Here is a 17,052-nt window from a genome sequence, read left to right on the forward strand (position 1 = left end):
TAAGGCAGCTATGGTAGGAAACAGTGATTGGTATGTGCTTGCCAGTTCTCGTTTGCAGCTGAAAGTAAGATTGGGCTAAATTTAAGCCCAAAGAGAAGTTGTTTGATTTGGTAGGTGTTCTTCACATGCGGATTGCTTCATTTAATCTGTGATTTATTCTCGCCAGGCAAGCCTCATCAAGTCTGTGTCGTGTCGATCGGATACTGAAGAATGTTGATGCAACCTAGTGCCCAGTCTCTTTTTTTCTCATGTTTGATCGTGTAATGCTTCCATTGAAAATCAAAGCAGGATTTGAATTCATCACGGTCTGGCCGTACATTCCAAACTCAGTGCATTGGTTTGGCCTCATCAGACGCCTTCATCCAGCAGAACGGGCTGCCTCAAGACTACGTCTTGAGCATCATTTTCTTTGCGTTAGCCTTTGACTTTGTTATGGCCTGTCTGCTGCCGCGCATCTCCAGCTCCCTTTTCATTGACAACTTTTTAATCTATTGCATTTCGTCATAAACTTGTCTCCTTGAATGGATTCTTCAGTGATGTCTTTTCTATCTTTGCTCGTGGAGTATCGACAATGACTTAAGCTTTTCCATCTGCAAAACAGTTTGTATTAACTTTTGGCAGCACAGTTGGTTTCTTCCACTGTCTTTAGATCTTGGGTCTATTGCTCTTCTGTTGGTTGAAACTATGAAATTCCTGGGGCCTGTCATACCTGGCCGCACACTGTACATGATCACTCAATGATGTACGTGTCCTAAGAGACACTTCCTAGGTAGCAAATCACACCACCCTCCTCTGTTTGTACCAATCTGTTGTCCATTCGAGACTATGGGTGCTTTATTTATTCGTCTACACGTCTGCCCATCTTATACCTCTTAATACAATCCACCATCGTGGAATCCATTTGGCCACTGGCACCTGTTGCACTAGCCCAATTGAGAGCTTCTGTGCAGAAGCTGCTGAACTACCACTGTTATACTGGCATGGTGTTCTCCTCAGTGGAGAGACATTCTGTTTGTCTGGCATGCCCATCCTGTGTCCCCTTTTTCGATGGCTCCCTTGGCTACAAGTATAGGGTGTGCCATTCTTCTTTGCTACCTCCCAGAGTTCGCTTTCGGCTGTTGCTCTGGCAGCGTAACCACTCTACCTGCCGAGTTCCTAGTGGGTGTGAAAGCTCAATGTTTGACCCGTCACGGCTCACCTGTTGACGGGGGGATTGAGCCACTCGTGTCCGGCCCCACACGACTCGGCTCGGTCACATACTCGCCCCATGTCTGTTGTCCGGATTCTGGACAAACGGATAACCGAGCATGACCGGTCACTGCTGACGTCTCATCTCGCCTCACCCCGGCTCACTGTACTGTACAAATCCAACGACCCCCCCCCTCTCTCTCTCTCTCTCTCTCTCTCTTTCTCTCTCTCTCTCATCTCTCTCTCTGGGTACATGTCACAACTAAATTCATAAAGCACTTGGAAAGTAAAATGATATTTCAATACAGTCACGGATAGAAGACAAGTCTCATTTCCAAACACAAGATATATTTTTCCTTTCATTAATAGGTAACATTAAATAACTACTGTCCTTGTAAACCTAGAAGACAACCATCTTCATAAAGAAAGCATACAAAGAACATTAAACATTTACAGACGTACTTTGTCATACTTTTCACTTGTTTGCAACAGAAACAAAATTATAGTTATTGTTGATCAGCAGTAAATCACTAACGCGTTCCGGATTTAATTGGCTGCGGCGATTTGTTAGTAACATGCCAGTTTTACTAAAGCATCTTTCATTAGGTGCGCTTGTTGCTGGGATACATAAAATACGTTCTTGCAACTGCAGCCAGGCCTGCCAAATCTGTTTTATGTCTGCTCCACCATTCTAAGATGTCATCATCATCTCCGGGGTGCATAAAAATGTAGAGTTATACTTCATCTGTTGCGGATGATCTGTTCCCCCATTCCTTGAAACGATCTCTCTTTCTGGGTGGTGGTGACACAATACTTGAAGGATCTATGGTAATAAACAAAAGAGACAAGTAATACAGAACTGATGTGGAAATCATCGAAACATTCCCGTAAAAACGAGGTGCTTTACGTTAATGAAATATTATACGAATTATAACATTCCCATTTCTCTATAATATACAAACCACTAACCATGCAAAAACGATTATGTTAATGGTTGCATGTTATACCTGCGTAAGTAGCACACATTTGTTGCACATTGCTAAGAATTTCCTGCTTTTCATTTATTTCAGGCATATTAAGCTCACGGAAAGACGGCCAAGGAAACGTAGCAATTTTATGCCTGGAAGTGATCACAATCTTCTCACCAGCGAAAGTCAATGCTCGATTTTTAATCCTTTGTACCTCCTGTTAAAAAATACATATCTGTTAGTACACATCAATTACGCTAGTTAATTATAAATCTACCGCGTATCATAATGAAACAGTGCTTTAACTTTACCCGCCTGACAGTCAGTGTCATTGACACTGCAAATTTGTTGCAGTTTGTGAAACCAATGAAGAACTAACTGGATTGTCGGTTCTTTTTCGCCTTCTAACTCATCTGTGGCCTCTTTAAATGGTCTCAGAAAATGCGCAATTTTTCCTACAAGCTCATTATCATATCCTTGCGATCTGTAAGCAGAGTCCTTTTCCGTCAGCAAAGCAGCAGCTTCGTTATACTGAGTGCGTAAGGATTACAGCATAGTGTACAAGCTGTTCCAGCGTGTGCAGAAACAAGGTTTCAACGAAGATTTCAAAGACGAGCAAAGGTCACTTTTCTTAATGTACTTTACAATGCATTTTGCAGTATTTATTGTTGATGCGATGTTGGGGCATGATTTAACAATAAGTTATCTTCATCGAAAGTAGGGCTAAGTGCTGTGTTTGTACAATGAGCAGCACAAGGAATCCTTTTGTGATTTTCCAAAGCCTTTATTACATTGGCAGGCACCCTGGTCAGAGACAAAGACAAAACTGTGCAACATGTCCGGTGGAATGTCCCAATCAGCCATTCACGATTCAATTTCATTCATAATATTAACGTCTGGGAATTTTGTTGTAAATAAAACATTGTTCACAAGATACCAATCTGTGTTAATGTAATGTGTTGTAAGTGTCAAATAGTGCACCTGATTATGCGAATCAGTCCACATATCAACTGTCGCAGCACATGTTTTATTAACAACTTCTGCAATAACAGAAGGCATTATACTGTTCGGTTTTGCATAAGTTTGTTCTTTGACATGGCTGCTTATAGTAGAGGATGTGGCATGACATCTGACACGTTAACTTCTCCATAATGCGCACCGAGATGTATTAATTCTTGGCCTAGTTCTCTGAAACTTTCACCGGAAACAGCATTAAAAGGTCTCATATGTTTAGCACACTTTGCCGTAACACTATTTTTTATTAGTGCCGGTCTCCCTGAAGGAGGTGTATCTTGGTCGGTTTCTTGCAACTGTGTTTCTTTAAATGAGGGTTCCCGACTGGAAACACAATAATGTGGAGCAGTTTATGCGCGATACGTACCCAGTAGACGCACTGTTTTCGTCTACAACCAACAAAAATGCATATCCATACTTGGCTTTGTAGACCTTCCCGTATCTTCAATGTGTAAACATTGGTTTCAATTTACGTCTCACTGCACAGGCTTCCTCGCGCTGCATGATTACAGAGAGACACACCACAATTGAGAAGCCCGTACTGGCTGCAGTCTCACACGGATGACGACACGTGTAATGTGTCTGCAGTTATGTGCTACGTATTCATTCACGGCTTCTATGCTTGGTCACTAGAACCACAGTCTAACATAACAGTCGCGACATTTCGCCTCGATTTTGTTGCCAGCAGCGCTCCAAGCGGCCGGTATGTTGAACTGTGAGTTCGGCGCGATCGTGAAAGCGAATAGTGGTTGTTTATTTTGATTCATACAATGGTTTTTACCATCGGGAGCGTTTGTAGCGCAATAAATTGCAGCAGCAATAGGAAGAAGACACCACAGCTATCTTTTTTAGGTTTCCTAAGGATCCTGAGAGGTATATAACATCATGTTACTAAACTGTATCGTCAGGATTCATTTGCAAATGTATGTGTATAAATCATGAATGTTTCGTTTTAGGAGGAAAAATATGGCTAGTTAATAGGAGACGAGAAGACATTATGAAGAAAGACCCGGTTTACCTGTATAATAATATTAGGTTTTGTTCGCTACATTTCGAACAAAACCAGGTCATGAACGCAAACAATAACAAACTCGTGTGGAATGCAGTATCCACACTGTTTGACATTCCAAATAAGCCACCTCAACTGACGATGAGGAAGAAACTGCCACAAAGATTCGACAGTCAATCTAAAGCTGTAAAACAGTCCTATGACACAGGAGCAGCTAGTTCAACTCTCCATTTATTAGTGCCAGATTCGTGAGAATCATCAACACAAGACCTGCTTTGACGATGAAGTGGTTAGAATAAGTGCAGCTGCTCGTGTCTTACAAAAGCGTGTGACGTGTCAGAATGTGCAGATCGCTAGACTTCGAGCGAAACTATTATGGGACAAGGAAAGTGCCTACAGACAGATTGTTTGAAAGTTATTCAAGTATTTGGTTTTTCGTGAAATGTAATGTAACCAGCTCATTATGTTTTCAGCATATTTCTCCCACTATTTGTCAGTTGCTTGTCCCACTTAGAACAATATAAAGATGAAGGTCGTGGAAACAAGTGACAATGACAATCACAGTAGGCCTACAGAACGATAAACGAGCTGTCCATCGCTTTTGCATGTAGAGGTACATGTCTGTGCTTCTTACATGTGAATCTGTGTGTTTATACTCTTTTGATATCAACGTGGTAAGCTGCAATTCTGTCCAATGTCACAAGTGTTTCTTCACGAATGTGTTGTAGCTTGCCACTCTATTCATGGTTTTTGTCCATACATGCGCTTATTTTAGAATCATTTTTAGAAACATATATGCCTTCTGATATTACACAAACTCATGGAGGCAAGAAACTAACTCGAATAATTCGGAAATTACGTAGGAAATGGATGCAAACAAACATTATGCTTACGACGCGTCTGACGTTCACCTTACCTGCCGCTCTGAGCGCTAGTGTCGCTCCATCTGTCAAACGGCAACAACTTTTACAACTGTGAGTGTCGCGCCTGTTAAGTTAGACTGTGCTAGAACTAAAGTGCGCGTCATTTATGACGGCGGCCGAGTTTAGGTTCGTTCTGCGCATCTGACGTCACAAAACACAGTCAGCCAATAAACAGAGAACGACGTTGCCTGAGCCTGACTGCAGTGCAGAGCACGGACGAGTGTCTTCAGTTTTAGAAACGTTCAGTAATACATAAAATAATTGAACAAAAGCAATGTCTTGATAGCAGACTTTCTTTTGTAGACAGTTTGGAAAAAGCAATCTTTATACCAATTGCTTCATATTCAATGAATTAATTAAACCAAACAAGCAATAAATCTCTTAATTCAGGCGGTAGCAACGAAAGGTGTTTGTATCATTCTCACTAACCGCTTTTTCGCAATAAAGAACAGCGGTAATTGTTTTATTTCCTATTGCACTTGGACGAAACGTGAGTAATTCATTGTTATACCAACAGTGCCTGTTGGTATTTTGCGTGATATTTGAAATCCACCGAAAAATGTATGAAATGACGAGCTGTGTTAGCGTAATGATTAAAGTGTATGGCTGCTAAGCGAAAGGTTTTGGGTTCAAACCTTGTTCAGTGCTTAATATTTTCTTTATTCAAAAACAATATCGAAGTGTCTTACTTCATGAATTTTATTCGTTTGAATGTAATTTTTTGAAATTTCTAGTGGCAACTAAAATTGACCATAAGGAAAGTATACGCTATGGACTGCAAACTTCAAAATTTCGTGCAATGGTTTACTACATCTAACGCTGCACAATAACTGCTTTGAACATCGAAACAAAATTAAGTCATTTATGGGGGGACGGTATCAGTCAAGAAGATGTGAAACAATCAAATTTTTGGGCCAAATAGCTTTTGTGAAATCGAATGATAAAGTGTGTCAAAGCAGTCGAAACACCATGTGTCTGCACAGGCGAGCAGTGCAATGTTGACAAAATCGCGCACAGTGCGGAATGCGGGGAGCACGTCTCTGTAGCAGCGAAAGGGTAAATGCGGCCGTAGTGGCTTTACTTCATAAACTGCGCGCTCCCCCCTAAACGTAAGTTTGCGAACTATACTATGGCGCTGCTTCTTTTGGCGCGTGCAACTGGCAACGAAGTAATCTCCCGCGTCTGGGCGGGCATGCGCGAACCGCCAAGATAAAAAAGTTAAACTATAGTGCGAGCAGCCTATCCAGTTAGGGTGTGCTCGGCCCATCTCGTATTTTGTGCTCGCTTACTCGGTCATGCAGAGCTAGTGTGAACCCTTCAAGGCTTTGTGCTGTGCTCCTTGTCCATCTTGGACTTCACTTGCTTCTTAAGGAAAATACTATGGATCTGATCTATAGCTGTAAGTTTCTTGACCTTCCCACACAACTTAGCGATAGCACCTTCATCTACACCGATGGCTCTAAGACTGGCCGTGGTGTTGGGTGTGCCGTCAGCCTTGATTTCGACCATTTTCGATATCAGCTTGCAGAACACTGCTCAATATTTACAACCGAGCTCTTCACCCACTATCAGATCACCCAGTACATTCGGCAAAACAGGCTTTTTAATTGTGTCATATGCTCCAATTCTCTCAGTGTCCTTCAGAGCCTCTGAGTGCTGTATGGCCATGCCAGTCTGACGGCAAATGAGGCTGCTTATGCCTCTGCCAAGACTACAATCGGCCTACCTTGGACCGCTAGGTCTTCCACTTCTTCAGATGATCTCTTGTGTTGCCATCTGTTGGCAGGTGGTGTGACATTGGAATCATCATTGGTCTTCTCTTCATGGGAACAAGCTCTGGGGAATTAAGCCTCTCCCTGTCAGCATTAGGAGATCATTTTAGCTATGTTACATACTGGGCACTGTCTTTTTAGTCCTCAACATTTGTTAGGTGGTGATCCCCCACCACTTTGTGCTCATTGTCATTAACATTTGATGGTTTACTTTTTCCTGACCAAATGCCCCCCTTTTTTAACCACTTATATTTGAGTGTATGTTTGCAGCCTATCGGCCATTTTAGTGAATGATGCGTGGGCTGTCAACCACGTTTTATCTTTCATCCATTGTAGCAATATGGTGAAGGACATTTAATGTTTGGTTCAGAACCTCCACTGTGTCTATGGCATATTTTGTGGACCTTTCTCCAAGAGGAAGTCCTTATACTTAGCTCTCTTTCCTCCCATCAGTCGGACATAATGTGTGGTCACTTTTAATTTTTTTCGTATTAGTGTTCTGAGCTTATGAACACAGTTGTTTTTGTGCCCTAAAACAACACAAAAAAATTCCACACCATCAAGCAAGCCTTTGATTGTGCTGTGGAAAGTCATTAAACCAGCCAGTGTTTCCTGCAATTGACTGTTAATGTATTCTGCCTCAGTTTTACGGGTGAAATTGCGAAACAAATATATTTGATTAATAAAGTGTACAGTGTTGGGATGCTGTGTTCCTTGTACGAAGATCTTGATGACTTGGAACTTCCTATCTCCTGCAACTGAGGGACTATGCCTCACCTGTGCCTACAGCCTTTACCTAGCAGCAGTACCTTCTTCTTAACGGTTATTTCTAATACACATTTCCTAATTGCAGATGAGGTCTCTTGCTGCACACTTTTCTGACAGCTGATGAAACCTGTTTTTTATGCCTATAAGAAACCTTTCACAAGTGTTCCTTGCTGCCTCCTTACCAGCTGCTAGTTTCCTCATTCTCCCTCCCTCCTAATCCTGCATCATAATATCCCAACTCTGTACAATATTAGTCTCAAGAGAGCTTCTCTGATTTTCCCATCGCATTCCCCCTTTCTTGATGAAATCTTTTCTTGCACAATTTGCAATTTTAATTTGGATGGGATGTCTGTGATGCTGGACCCCAGCCCAGCAGCTCAACTGATGGCAGGAACAATTGCTTGAGAATATGGCTGTGATGCTGAAACTCCTGCAAAGAACAAAAATAAGTACTGATGTATAAAATAAAAACAAAACGCTACCAGTGGAACTTGTGTTTCCAAAATACTTTACCAGCTGTGGACCTGAGAATAAAATTCTTCTTCACATTTATGGAGACTATAATGAAAAACGCCGGTAGTTCTTTTCCTTGTGTAATCACATTAAAACTGAGTTTGTGAGGTGAAATATTACTTTCTCAGGAGACAGGTGTTCGTGGGAGCCACATTGAGCTGCTGAAAATATGCTATTTACAGACAGATGGTTTAGTATTCTGTTATAAGGAAGGAGATCAGCCTAATATTAGTAGTGACTCATTTATTCAGTGATATTAGGGAGTTTAGCTTCACTCTTTCAGCGAGCAAGGTCGTTCATTGGTGAGACACTGTACTTATATTGTGGAGGATGGCTGTTAAAGTCCCAGTCCAGCCACTCAAATTTAGGTTTCAGTGGTTTCTGTAAATTGCTCAAGTTGAATGCCAGAATGGAACAGTCGGTCTCCTACCTCACCTGTGCCCAGTCTCTAATGAGTTTGTAATCAAGGTGTGTGTGTGTGTGTGTGTCTTTAGTAAAGGCACTGCAAAAAATGTAAGTGGACAGCTGACACCCTCTGTGAGACACTGTTACTGTAGATTCACCATATAATGTGACACAGGTTGACACCGTGTAGTGTTGGCTGTAGGATACGAGTCTTTCTGTCATAGGCCAAAGTGATGCTGCACCAGTCTGAATGTAAATTTCCTCATTTACCACAGTCTGGTGTGTCGATATCCGCAGAGAGAAAACTTTTGCAGTCATTCTGTAGAAGGATTCGACTGTGGCTGAAACACTTTTTTACTGTGTTGCCTCAATGTGGCTCTATCAGGCACTGCCACGGGTCCCTGTTTAGAGCATTGTGTGTAGCGTATTTCCTTATATGGCCAGTGAGTGAGTAATAGTGAACAACTATCTGGACAGACTTGTAACTGAGTTGGGCCAGACGTGGTTCCTGGGAAGAATGAGACACTGCTGTAGTGAACTGCAGATTATTTGGATGTCGGGGATTGAGTCCTGAGACCAAGTAAGACCGCAAGCTTGACTTGCACCTATCACATGTAGTGTAATGTTGCTGGCCCTCCTTTTTTGTAGAAGGTATTGCAAGCTCATCAAAAGATTGCTGTACTGCAGCTGACATTCTGGAAGTTTTTACAACTGCCAAATTTTGTGGAGAGTAGGATTTGCTTGCTTAAGTGCCTCTGCACAAATGTCCTTGACAGGCGCATCCACACCTATATAAACACTCTGCAAGCCACCATATGGTGTGTGGTGGAGGGTACCCTATACCACTACTAGTAATGTTCTTTCCTGTTCCACTTGTAAATAGAGCAAGGAAAAACCAACTGTCTATATGCCTCTGTATGCACCCTAATTTCTTGTGTCTTGTCTTTGTGGTCCTTATGCAAAATGTGTGTTGGCGGCAATAGAGTCATTTGACAATCAGCTTCATATGCCAGTTCTGTAAATTTTCTCAATCGTTTTCCCTGAAAAGAATGTCGTCTTCCATTCAGGGATTCCCATTTGAGTACCCGAAGCATCTCAGTAACACTTACATGTTGTTCAAACCTACTGGTAACTAACAGCCTGCCTTTGAATTGTTTCAATGTCTTCCTTTAATCTGACCTGGTGTGGATCCCAAATGCTTGAACAGTACTCAAGAATAGGTCACACTAGCATCCTGGGGACCAAAGACCTCAGCAGTTTGGTCCCATAGGAACTTAACACAAATTTCCAATTTAACTAGAATCCTGTATCAGGGTCTCCTTTACAGATTAACCACACTTTCCCAAAATTCTACCCATTCGCCTTCCTTACTACAGTCCTCACTTGCTTGTTCCATTTCATATCACTTTGCAAATATTATGACCAGATACTTCAACGATGTGACTGTGTCAAGCAGGACACTGCTAATTCTGTATCCGAAAATAATAGGTTTGTTCTTCCTTCTCATCCGGAATAACTTACATTTTTCTACATTTAGAGCTAGGTGCTGTTTAGTCGTCCTACAGTCACTCAACTTCGACACCTTACTTTGCAGCACAGTGTCATCACCAAACTACAGATTGCTGCCCACCCTGTCTGCCTAATGATTTATGTATACAGAGAACAACAGTGATCCTATTGCATTAACCTAGGGTGCTCCTGATTGTACCCACATCTCTGATGATAATTATTACATCTTGTCCAAAAGTTCAGCATAGGATTGTTTACAGGTGTCCCTTTCACACTTCAGTTGACATTTTTGCATCAGAACATTGTGATCAGATGCTCTTGTGATGTACGATTAGGTTTCTTATGACAATGAAAGAGTGCATTCTCGATTTCTGTGATGTCAGTTTGCTGTTCGTAAAGCGGAGAGATCATACTGAGGATGTCCAGTAATTCTGTATAGGTGAGGGGTCACAGTTTCTTAGCAGTGTATAGTCTGATGATGCTCTTGTTCATTTGAAGAGCGAAACCAGTCGTAATAAAAAATACAAAGTGCAACTTGTAGCTGTTTTTGAAAACTTAGCAAATTGCTGTTGATTATTAGCTAACAAAAAAGCACGCATATGAGCATCAGTGGTGGATTTATTAGCCTGGAAGTGAAGCAGCAGGCTTCTATAGTTTTGGTTGCTGTCTTCATTTTCTGAGCGAAATAGTGAGAATTGGCAGTAGCTGATGTGATAAACTGCTGGTGTGCAGCCTGCTTGACTTGTTACAGGATTGTCAGTACTTGAGTGTGCTGCTCACCCTACAGCTGCTGTTCTATTGTTGCCACAGTTTCAGATCCTTGTCAGTTGAACCTTGGTCTGCTGTCCTAACACGTACACTAAGTTAGGCCTTCTCACTACAGTAACACCTGGTGTTGTTATAACAAAAGTGATTTATTTATTTTCTCTTCACACAACAAAAAATAGAATGACAGATCACAAACAAGGTAGCCAGTGTAACAGTCTACTGAGATCTCTGTCTTTGTGCCAGAGTTCCTTCAGCCACCAAATAAACAGAGAGGTACGTCAACCATGTGACATTGGCTGGTGGTTACTTGTGACCTCCATCTCCTGGCAATTGGCGAAGTCTATGCAGCAATGACACTAGCCAGTCAGTCACAGAGAGGTAGCAGTGCACTGCATGACTGAGTCAACTGCCAGTGTCACAGGTGGCGAAACCATTGGGGCTTGAGAAGTTGAAGAAGTTACTACAGGGGCATTTATAGTTTTTCATCCCCCATCTGACTCTGTTATAGCCACAAGTACACTGTCTGAACCAGATTTTGCTGTAACTGTGAGGTCATTCACATAAATGCTAAAGAGAATCGGTTAAACTTCAGTTACATGATAAATCAATCAAATATAAAGGCTGTTAATTCAGCCGAATACCTAAGAATTACAATTATAAACAACATAAACTGCATAGAGCACACAGAAAACATAGTGGGGAAGGCAACCAAAGAGAGAGTTTTATTAGCAGGACACTTAGGAAATGTAAGAGATCTGCTAAAGAGATTGCCTACACTATGCTTGTCCATCTTCTTTTGGAGTAATGTTGGATGGTGTGGTATCCTTACCAGATGGGATTAACAGTGTACATCAAGAAAGTTCAAAGAAGGGCAGCACATTTAGTATGATTGAGAAATAGGGGGGAGAGTGAATTGGACATCATACAGGATTTGGGATGGTCATCATTAAAACAAAGACATTTTTCTCATTGTGGCGGGATATTCACACAAAATTTCAGTCACAAACTTTAGCCTACAAATGTGAAAATATTTTGGTGATGTCGAACTACACAGGGAGAAATGATCATAATAATAAAATAAGGGAAATCAGAGCTCACACAGAAAGATACAAGAGTTAGTTTTTCCATGCACTGTTCAAGAGTGAAATAATAGAGAATTATTGTAAAGGTGGTGCAATGAACCCTCTGTCAGGCACTTAAGTGTGACTTGCAAATTATCCATGTAGATGTAGATAACTGTTGTTTTCCCAACATAAAAGTTGCTGCTGTAATTGCTTCATATCCAGAGTTTCTCACCTAAACTTTTCACCGCCACTATCTCGCGAACCACAGTAGATATTGACAAACGGCTTTCGTGGGTATGATAGCACATCAGGGGCTCATGAAGGTAAATAAAATGACACATTCTAAACAGTATGCAAATATTGGTTTCAATGCAAACTTATGTTTTCTTTAAATGGACACCCCATATTATTCCATACACAATCAGTAACATAATAATGGCATTGGTTGCATCATAGTACGTCAGTTACATACACAGAAATTGGAACAGAAAGTTGATGCATGAAATGAACGAAGCACACCTATTGCACTTCCTACGATGCAAATGTGACCTGCACCTTGCTCGTAATTGTTATGTGATCAACATACTTCCATGCGACACACACTGTACTTACATATTGCTGTGTACACTGTTAGTATGTGGCCTGAGAAGCATATGGATGTCCAGGTACTCACAAAGACACAGTTCACTTATACATGCTTTATTGAACTTTTTGCCACTACTACAGTAGACATAACGGTAATGAAATAGCAATAACCACCACAGAGGGGTACATGCTATTTGTACATAGCTGTACAGCAATTACACAATAGTACATGCCACATACAGGACATGTCACTGAACATCTTTAATGACTGGGACACAATTTCACCAACACTGATTGTGCAACACACACATAAATGTACAGTATTACCAACAAAACAAACATATTTCTTCTCTGTAACACATTACAAAATGTGTGTAATACATGTCTCTTAGGCGAAATGATACGTCTATTCTAAGAGATCACCATTTTCTTGGCAACACCACTATGTATGCTCCATCATGGATCCTTTCCTGGCTGTCAGTGTTTGTGGTGTTATTGCTGCACATGTACTGGTAATACAAGCCTTTATGTTGGCCATTGTTGTTGGAACCTGCTGATACACCACATCTCACACATATCCCCAGAGAAAAAAAAAAAGTCCATGGGGTTGAGGTCCAGTGACCACACTAGAAATCCCTAAATGGTACTGCCCCTCTAATCCAGTGAAGTGAATATTTTTGGTTTAGTGCATGCCATGACATTACGTGCAGGGCATTGTCGTGTTGATAGCATATTATTTAACACATATGAAGGGATAAGTTTTCAATCAGTCCAGGTAAGGTTCATCTCAGGAACCACTTGTACTGGCACCTTTTAAGAGTGCTGTCAATAAAATAAGGGCCAAAGATGTGATGTCCTATAATACCACACCATACATTGTTGATGTTCAACCCAGTGTGGGTTTTCTGGTGACTGGTAGTGCACATCATGGGAGCTGGCGTTCCCATGGTTGGTAAATGTGGCCTCAGGTGGTGAACGGTACTCTACACATAAAGTCGTGGCCTTGTTGCAGAACCCACTGACAGTATTCCAGATGATGGTGAACCTCATTGCCATGGAAGCCTTGATGTAGCGCCACATGATATGGGTGGTATCAATGCCTGTGCAGAATACACATCACGCTTGTTCGACGGATCCCCATCTGTTTCCATTTCATGAGTACTTGCATAAGTGTTTATCGCAGCCTCCACGAGAACAGCTACCTCTGCTGCTTCATGTGTTACACCTCTATTCTGGATCCGCATTCGTGGAGACAACTGCCCTCTCACACAGAGCCTTCTAACAATATTCATGGAGGTAGTGTGTGTCAGATGACATCTGTTAGGGTACCGTTGTGCATACGTGTATGCCATTTTGGTGATACTCTTCATACAGTAATATGTTAACCATTTCCTCATTTGTGAATACGTGTCCGATGCCTAAAACTTGTGGAGAGGTAAATTAATATCGAAATTACAACAGTGATACCAATTACAATGTAGAGTACACCGGTGCCATATACCTGTCTGTGCTTCCACACAGAGCAACTTTGTAGTGAGTCTTTCCCACATACAGCGTCGATTGTGGCCCGTTCCTGTACACAACTGCAGAGGTGAAGGGTTGACCTGGGCGGTGTAACGGGGCAGTGTACATCAGCCAGTACTGTTCCATTGTCTGTAAATAGATAAATAAAATATGCACGAAGGATGCTGTCATGTACATATCAACGTTTGTAGCAGGTATCCCTATTATTACTTTCAGCCCTCGTTATAAGTGAAAGTAATAGTACATATGTAATCACATCATGATTATGAGCAACATGAGGGTCACACTTGATTTATGGGAAGTGTAATAGCAGCGCATTTCGTTCATTTTACACGTCAGCTTCTGTTCCAATTTCTCAGGATGTAATTGACAAATTATCATGCAACCAACACCATTTTGATTGTGATTTCTCGTGTTATTGATTGTGTATGGAATAATATTGGGTTTCCACTTTAAAAAACACAAGTTTGCATTGAAATTAATATTTGCATGTGGTTTAGAATGTCTCATAGCATTTAATTTCATGAGTGCCTGCTGTACATTCATACCTGTGAAAGCTGTTTGTCAATATCTATTGTGTTTCCAGAGATATTGGCAGTGAAAAGTTTAGGCAGGACACCCTGTATACCTCATTGACAACGCACTTACTGTCAGTACTTCCCTCTACATTTTAAGTACTTTCATTAGATATCATTTCACTGGGCTCTAGTCAGTACCATTATAGGTTTTTTTGTGCTTCCTAATTATTTTCTAACATTCCACACAAAGAGTAATTTAATAAACAAGTGACAGAGGGCAACAGGTCAGTCTGAGGTAACTCATCAATAAAAGTAATTCACATTCTCAGGAAAACACTGCTTCAATGAAAGTTGAGAAAGCCAGAGATCACCCCCATGCCTCTATTATCCTTTAATGTCACAACCTATGGTATAATGAACCAACAAAAGTGTGCATCTGTTATGAGGCATGCCATTTGATTTGATTTAAGCAGGGACACAAAACAGTAGTAGTCATAGACTCCTGTTGCCCATCTCTCTGTGTCTTTCTAGTAAAGCCAATCAGTACCCTGAAGTGTAGTATGAGTCCCTTTACAGGTCTTTCTTAGACATAATCCCGTCAGAAACTAAAATAAAAAATTGAAACCTGACCATCAGGCCCTGAAGATGACGCAATAGTAGATCAACTGCTGTTTCATCTGCAGCATTCATCATTGGATCCAATATGGAGGGGCAAAGTGTCAGCACATTGAATTCCCAACCACTGCCGACATTTCAGCCTCAGAGCCACTACCTCCCAATCAGGTAGCTCCTCGGTTGACATCAAAGACTGAGCATACTGCAGTCAGTCCTCTCCCCAAGGAAAAATTTGTGGTAGTACTGGGAATTGAAACCGTGTTCCCCACATGAGGGCCTGTCATGTTGACCACACGGCTATAGAAATGGACATTCAGGAATTAGTGGCCCAAATATTTTGTATCTTTTGGCCTCAAGTGCTTTCCATTGGAAGAAAGAATTTGGTGTGGTCTCATCACCCAAATCACACAGTCAGCACTGAGTTCCTTTCTCCATTCCCATCATGTGTATACATGTTTCTTGAAGTTCTGACTGCCAGTCATTAACCTTACCATGAATTTAATTTGTCTCCTGTTCATGCCCAGGCATCATAAGCTCACAATGCTTTTCTTTTTGGGTCTTAGTCCATACTTCTATGTGCTGCCTTCTGATCCATCTATGTAGTCCCCCCCCCCCTCCCCTTTCCCCAGGAGGCTAGCTGAATATTGATAGGTTCTTGCTTGGCTACCATGGGTCCCCAGCATTTGCAGTATTTTTTCCTTTCCGCACTGCTGTCTATCCTCTTGCTGTTTTTTTCCCCCTCCCTTGGAAACATGTCAAGGATGTTTTTGGGAATGTGTTCTACATTTTCAGGAGCTGACATTAGAATAGTCTGTCCACTGTTTTTTGTTCTTTTTTTCCTACATTCCCCTTCTCCTATCCTTCCTCTAGTGTGGCAGTTGAGGTTCCTCCCTTTCTTCTTTCCATGCGTCTGATGCACAGCAGGTGACTGGGTAATTCCCAGTCCTGAGTCAACAGGCAGGGTTCACACATACACATGGTACAGGCCAGGCCCAGGAAGGGGTCATTGCCTGTGGTGCTACCTTCACAAATTGCCGATTGATGCCTCTGTTAGGTGTACAGGAGGTGTGACCTGGGATGTGAACAATCACCTAAGGCAGACGTCCTTTGCTAAGGTAAATCCATTTATTATTCAGAAAGGTGTAGATGAAATTGCAAGCCCTGTGAAGTCCTGCTACTGTTAATGCAATAGCACTTTGTTTTGGAGACTATTTCTGATTCTCAGGCCCAACAACTACTTGCAGCTTTGCTCCTACACAGCTATCTTGTTCGTGTCAAGGCCCATCAGACACTGAGTTCTTCCCATGATGTTATTTACACTGGGTTGCTCGATGGTCTGACTGAGGCAGATATCCAAATGTACCTCTCTGATCAGGGTATCAATGTAGCCCATAGGGTGATGAAACAGGTAGATGCATCCATAGTGCCCGCATTCGCACTTTCTCTCACTTTCGATAGTGATGCTTCCGTCAAAGATCAAAGCAGGCTCTGAAGTTATCATAGTCTGACTGTACATTCAGAACCTGATGCAGTGCTACCAGTGTCATCATTATAACCCGGCCAAATGTGTAACCTGTGGTAGGGATGTTCACGAGGGCAATTGTCCACCTCCTTGTCCTCCCTGTAGCAATTCCAATGGCGACCATGTGGCCTCCTCCTGATATTGCTCCATGTATCTCAATGAGCAGGCTGTACAGGAGACCTGGGTGAAGGGAAAAGTGCCTTACCCAGTCGATCAGAAGTTCCTGGCTTGTCAGAAATCTTGCGTTCTATCATTCGGCACTTACAGCACTGTTCTTACCACATCTCGCTCCACAAAGGACATGGCGACACAGACATGTGACCTAAAATTCAGCACCAAGGTTGTAAAATTGCCCAGTGTCAAGGTATCACTCCTGTCTCCTCCTGC

The 17,052-nt window shown here is 41.8% G+C and overlaps 1 long non-coding RNA gene across 2 annotated transcripts; it reads right to left on the bottom strand.

Annotated features, from left to right (window-relative positions):
* Positions 1–1,574: 1,574 nt before the first annotated feature.
* On the bottom strand, positions 1,575–3,828 carry LOC126425037 (uncharacterized). 2 transcript variants are annotated; one of them, XR_007576252.1, is made up of 3 exons: positions 3,538–3,828; positions 2,196–2,373; positions 1,575–2,011 (listed from the first exon to the last, which is right to left on the bottom strand). It is a non-coding gene; the product is annotated as an uncharacterized LOC126425037 (long non-coding RNA). The 2 variants fall into 2 exon arrangements; XR_007576251.1 differs by having other exon boundaries at positions 2,468–3,828.
* Positions 3,829–17,052: the final 13,224 nt, after the last annotated feature.

The sequence above is a fragment of the Schistocerca serialis genome, chromosome 10 (genome assembly GCF_023864345.2).
Source record: "Schistocerca serialis cubense isolate TAMUIC-IGC-003099 chromosome 10, iqSchSeri2.2, whole genome shotgun sequence".
Taxonomy (NCBI): Eukaryota; Metazoa; Arthropoda; class Insecta; order Orthoptera; family Acrididae; genus Schistocerca; species Schistocerca serialis.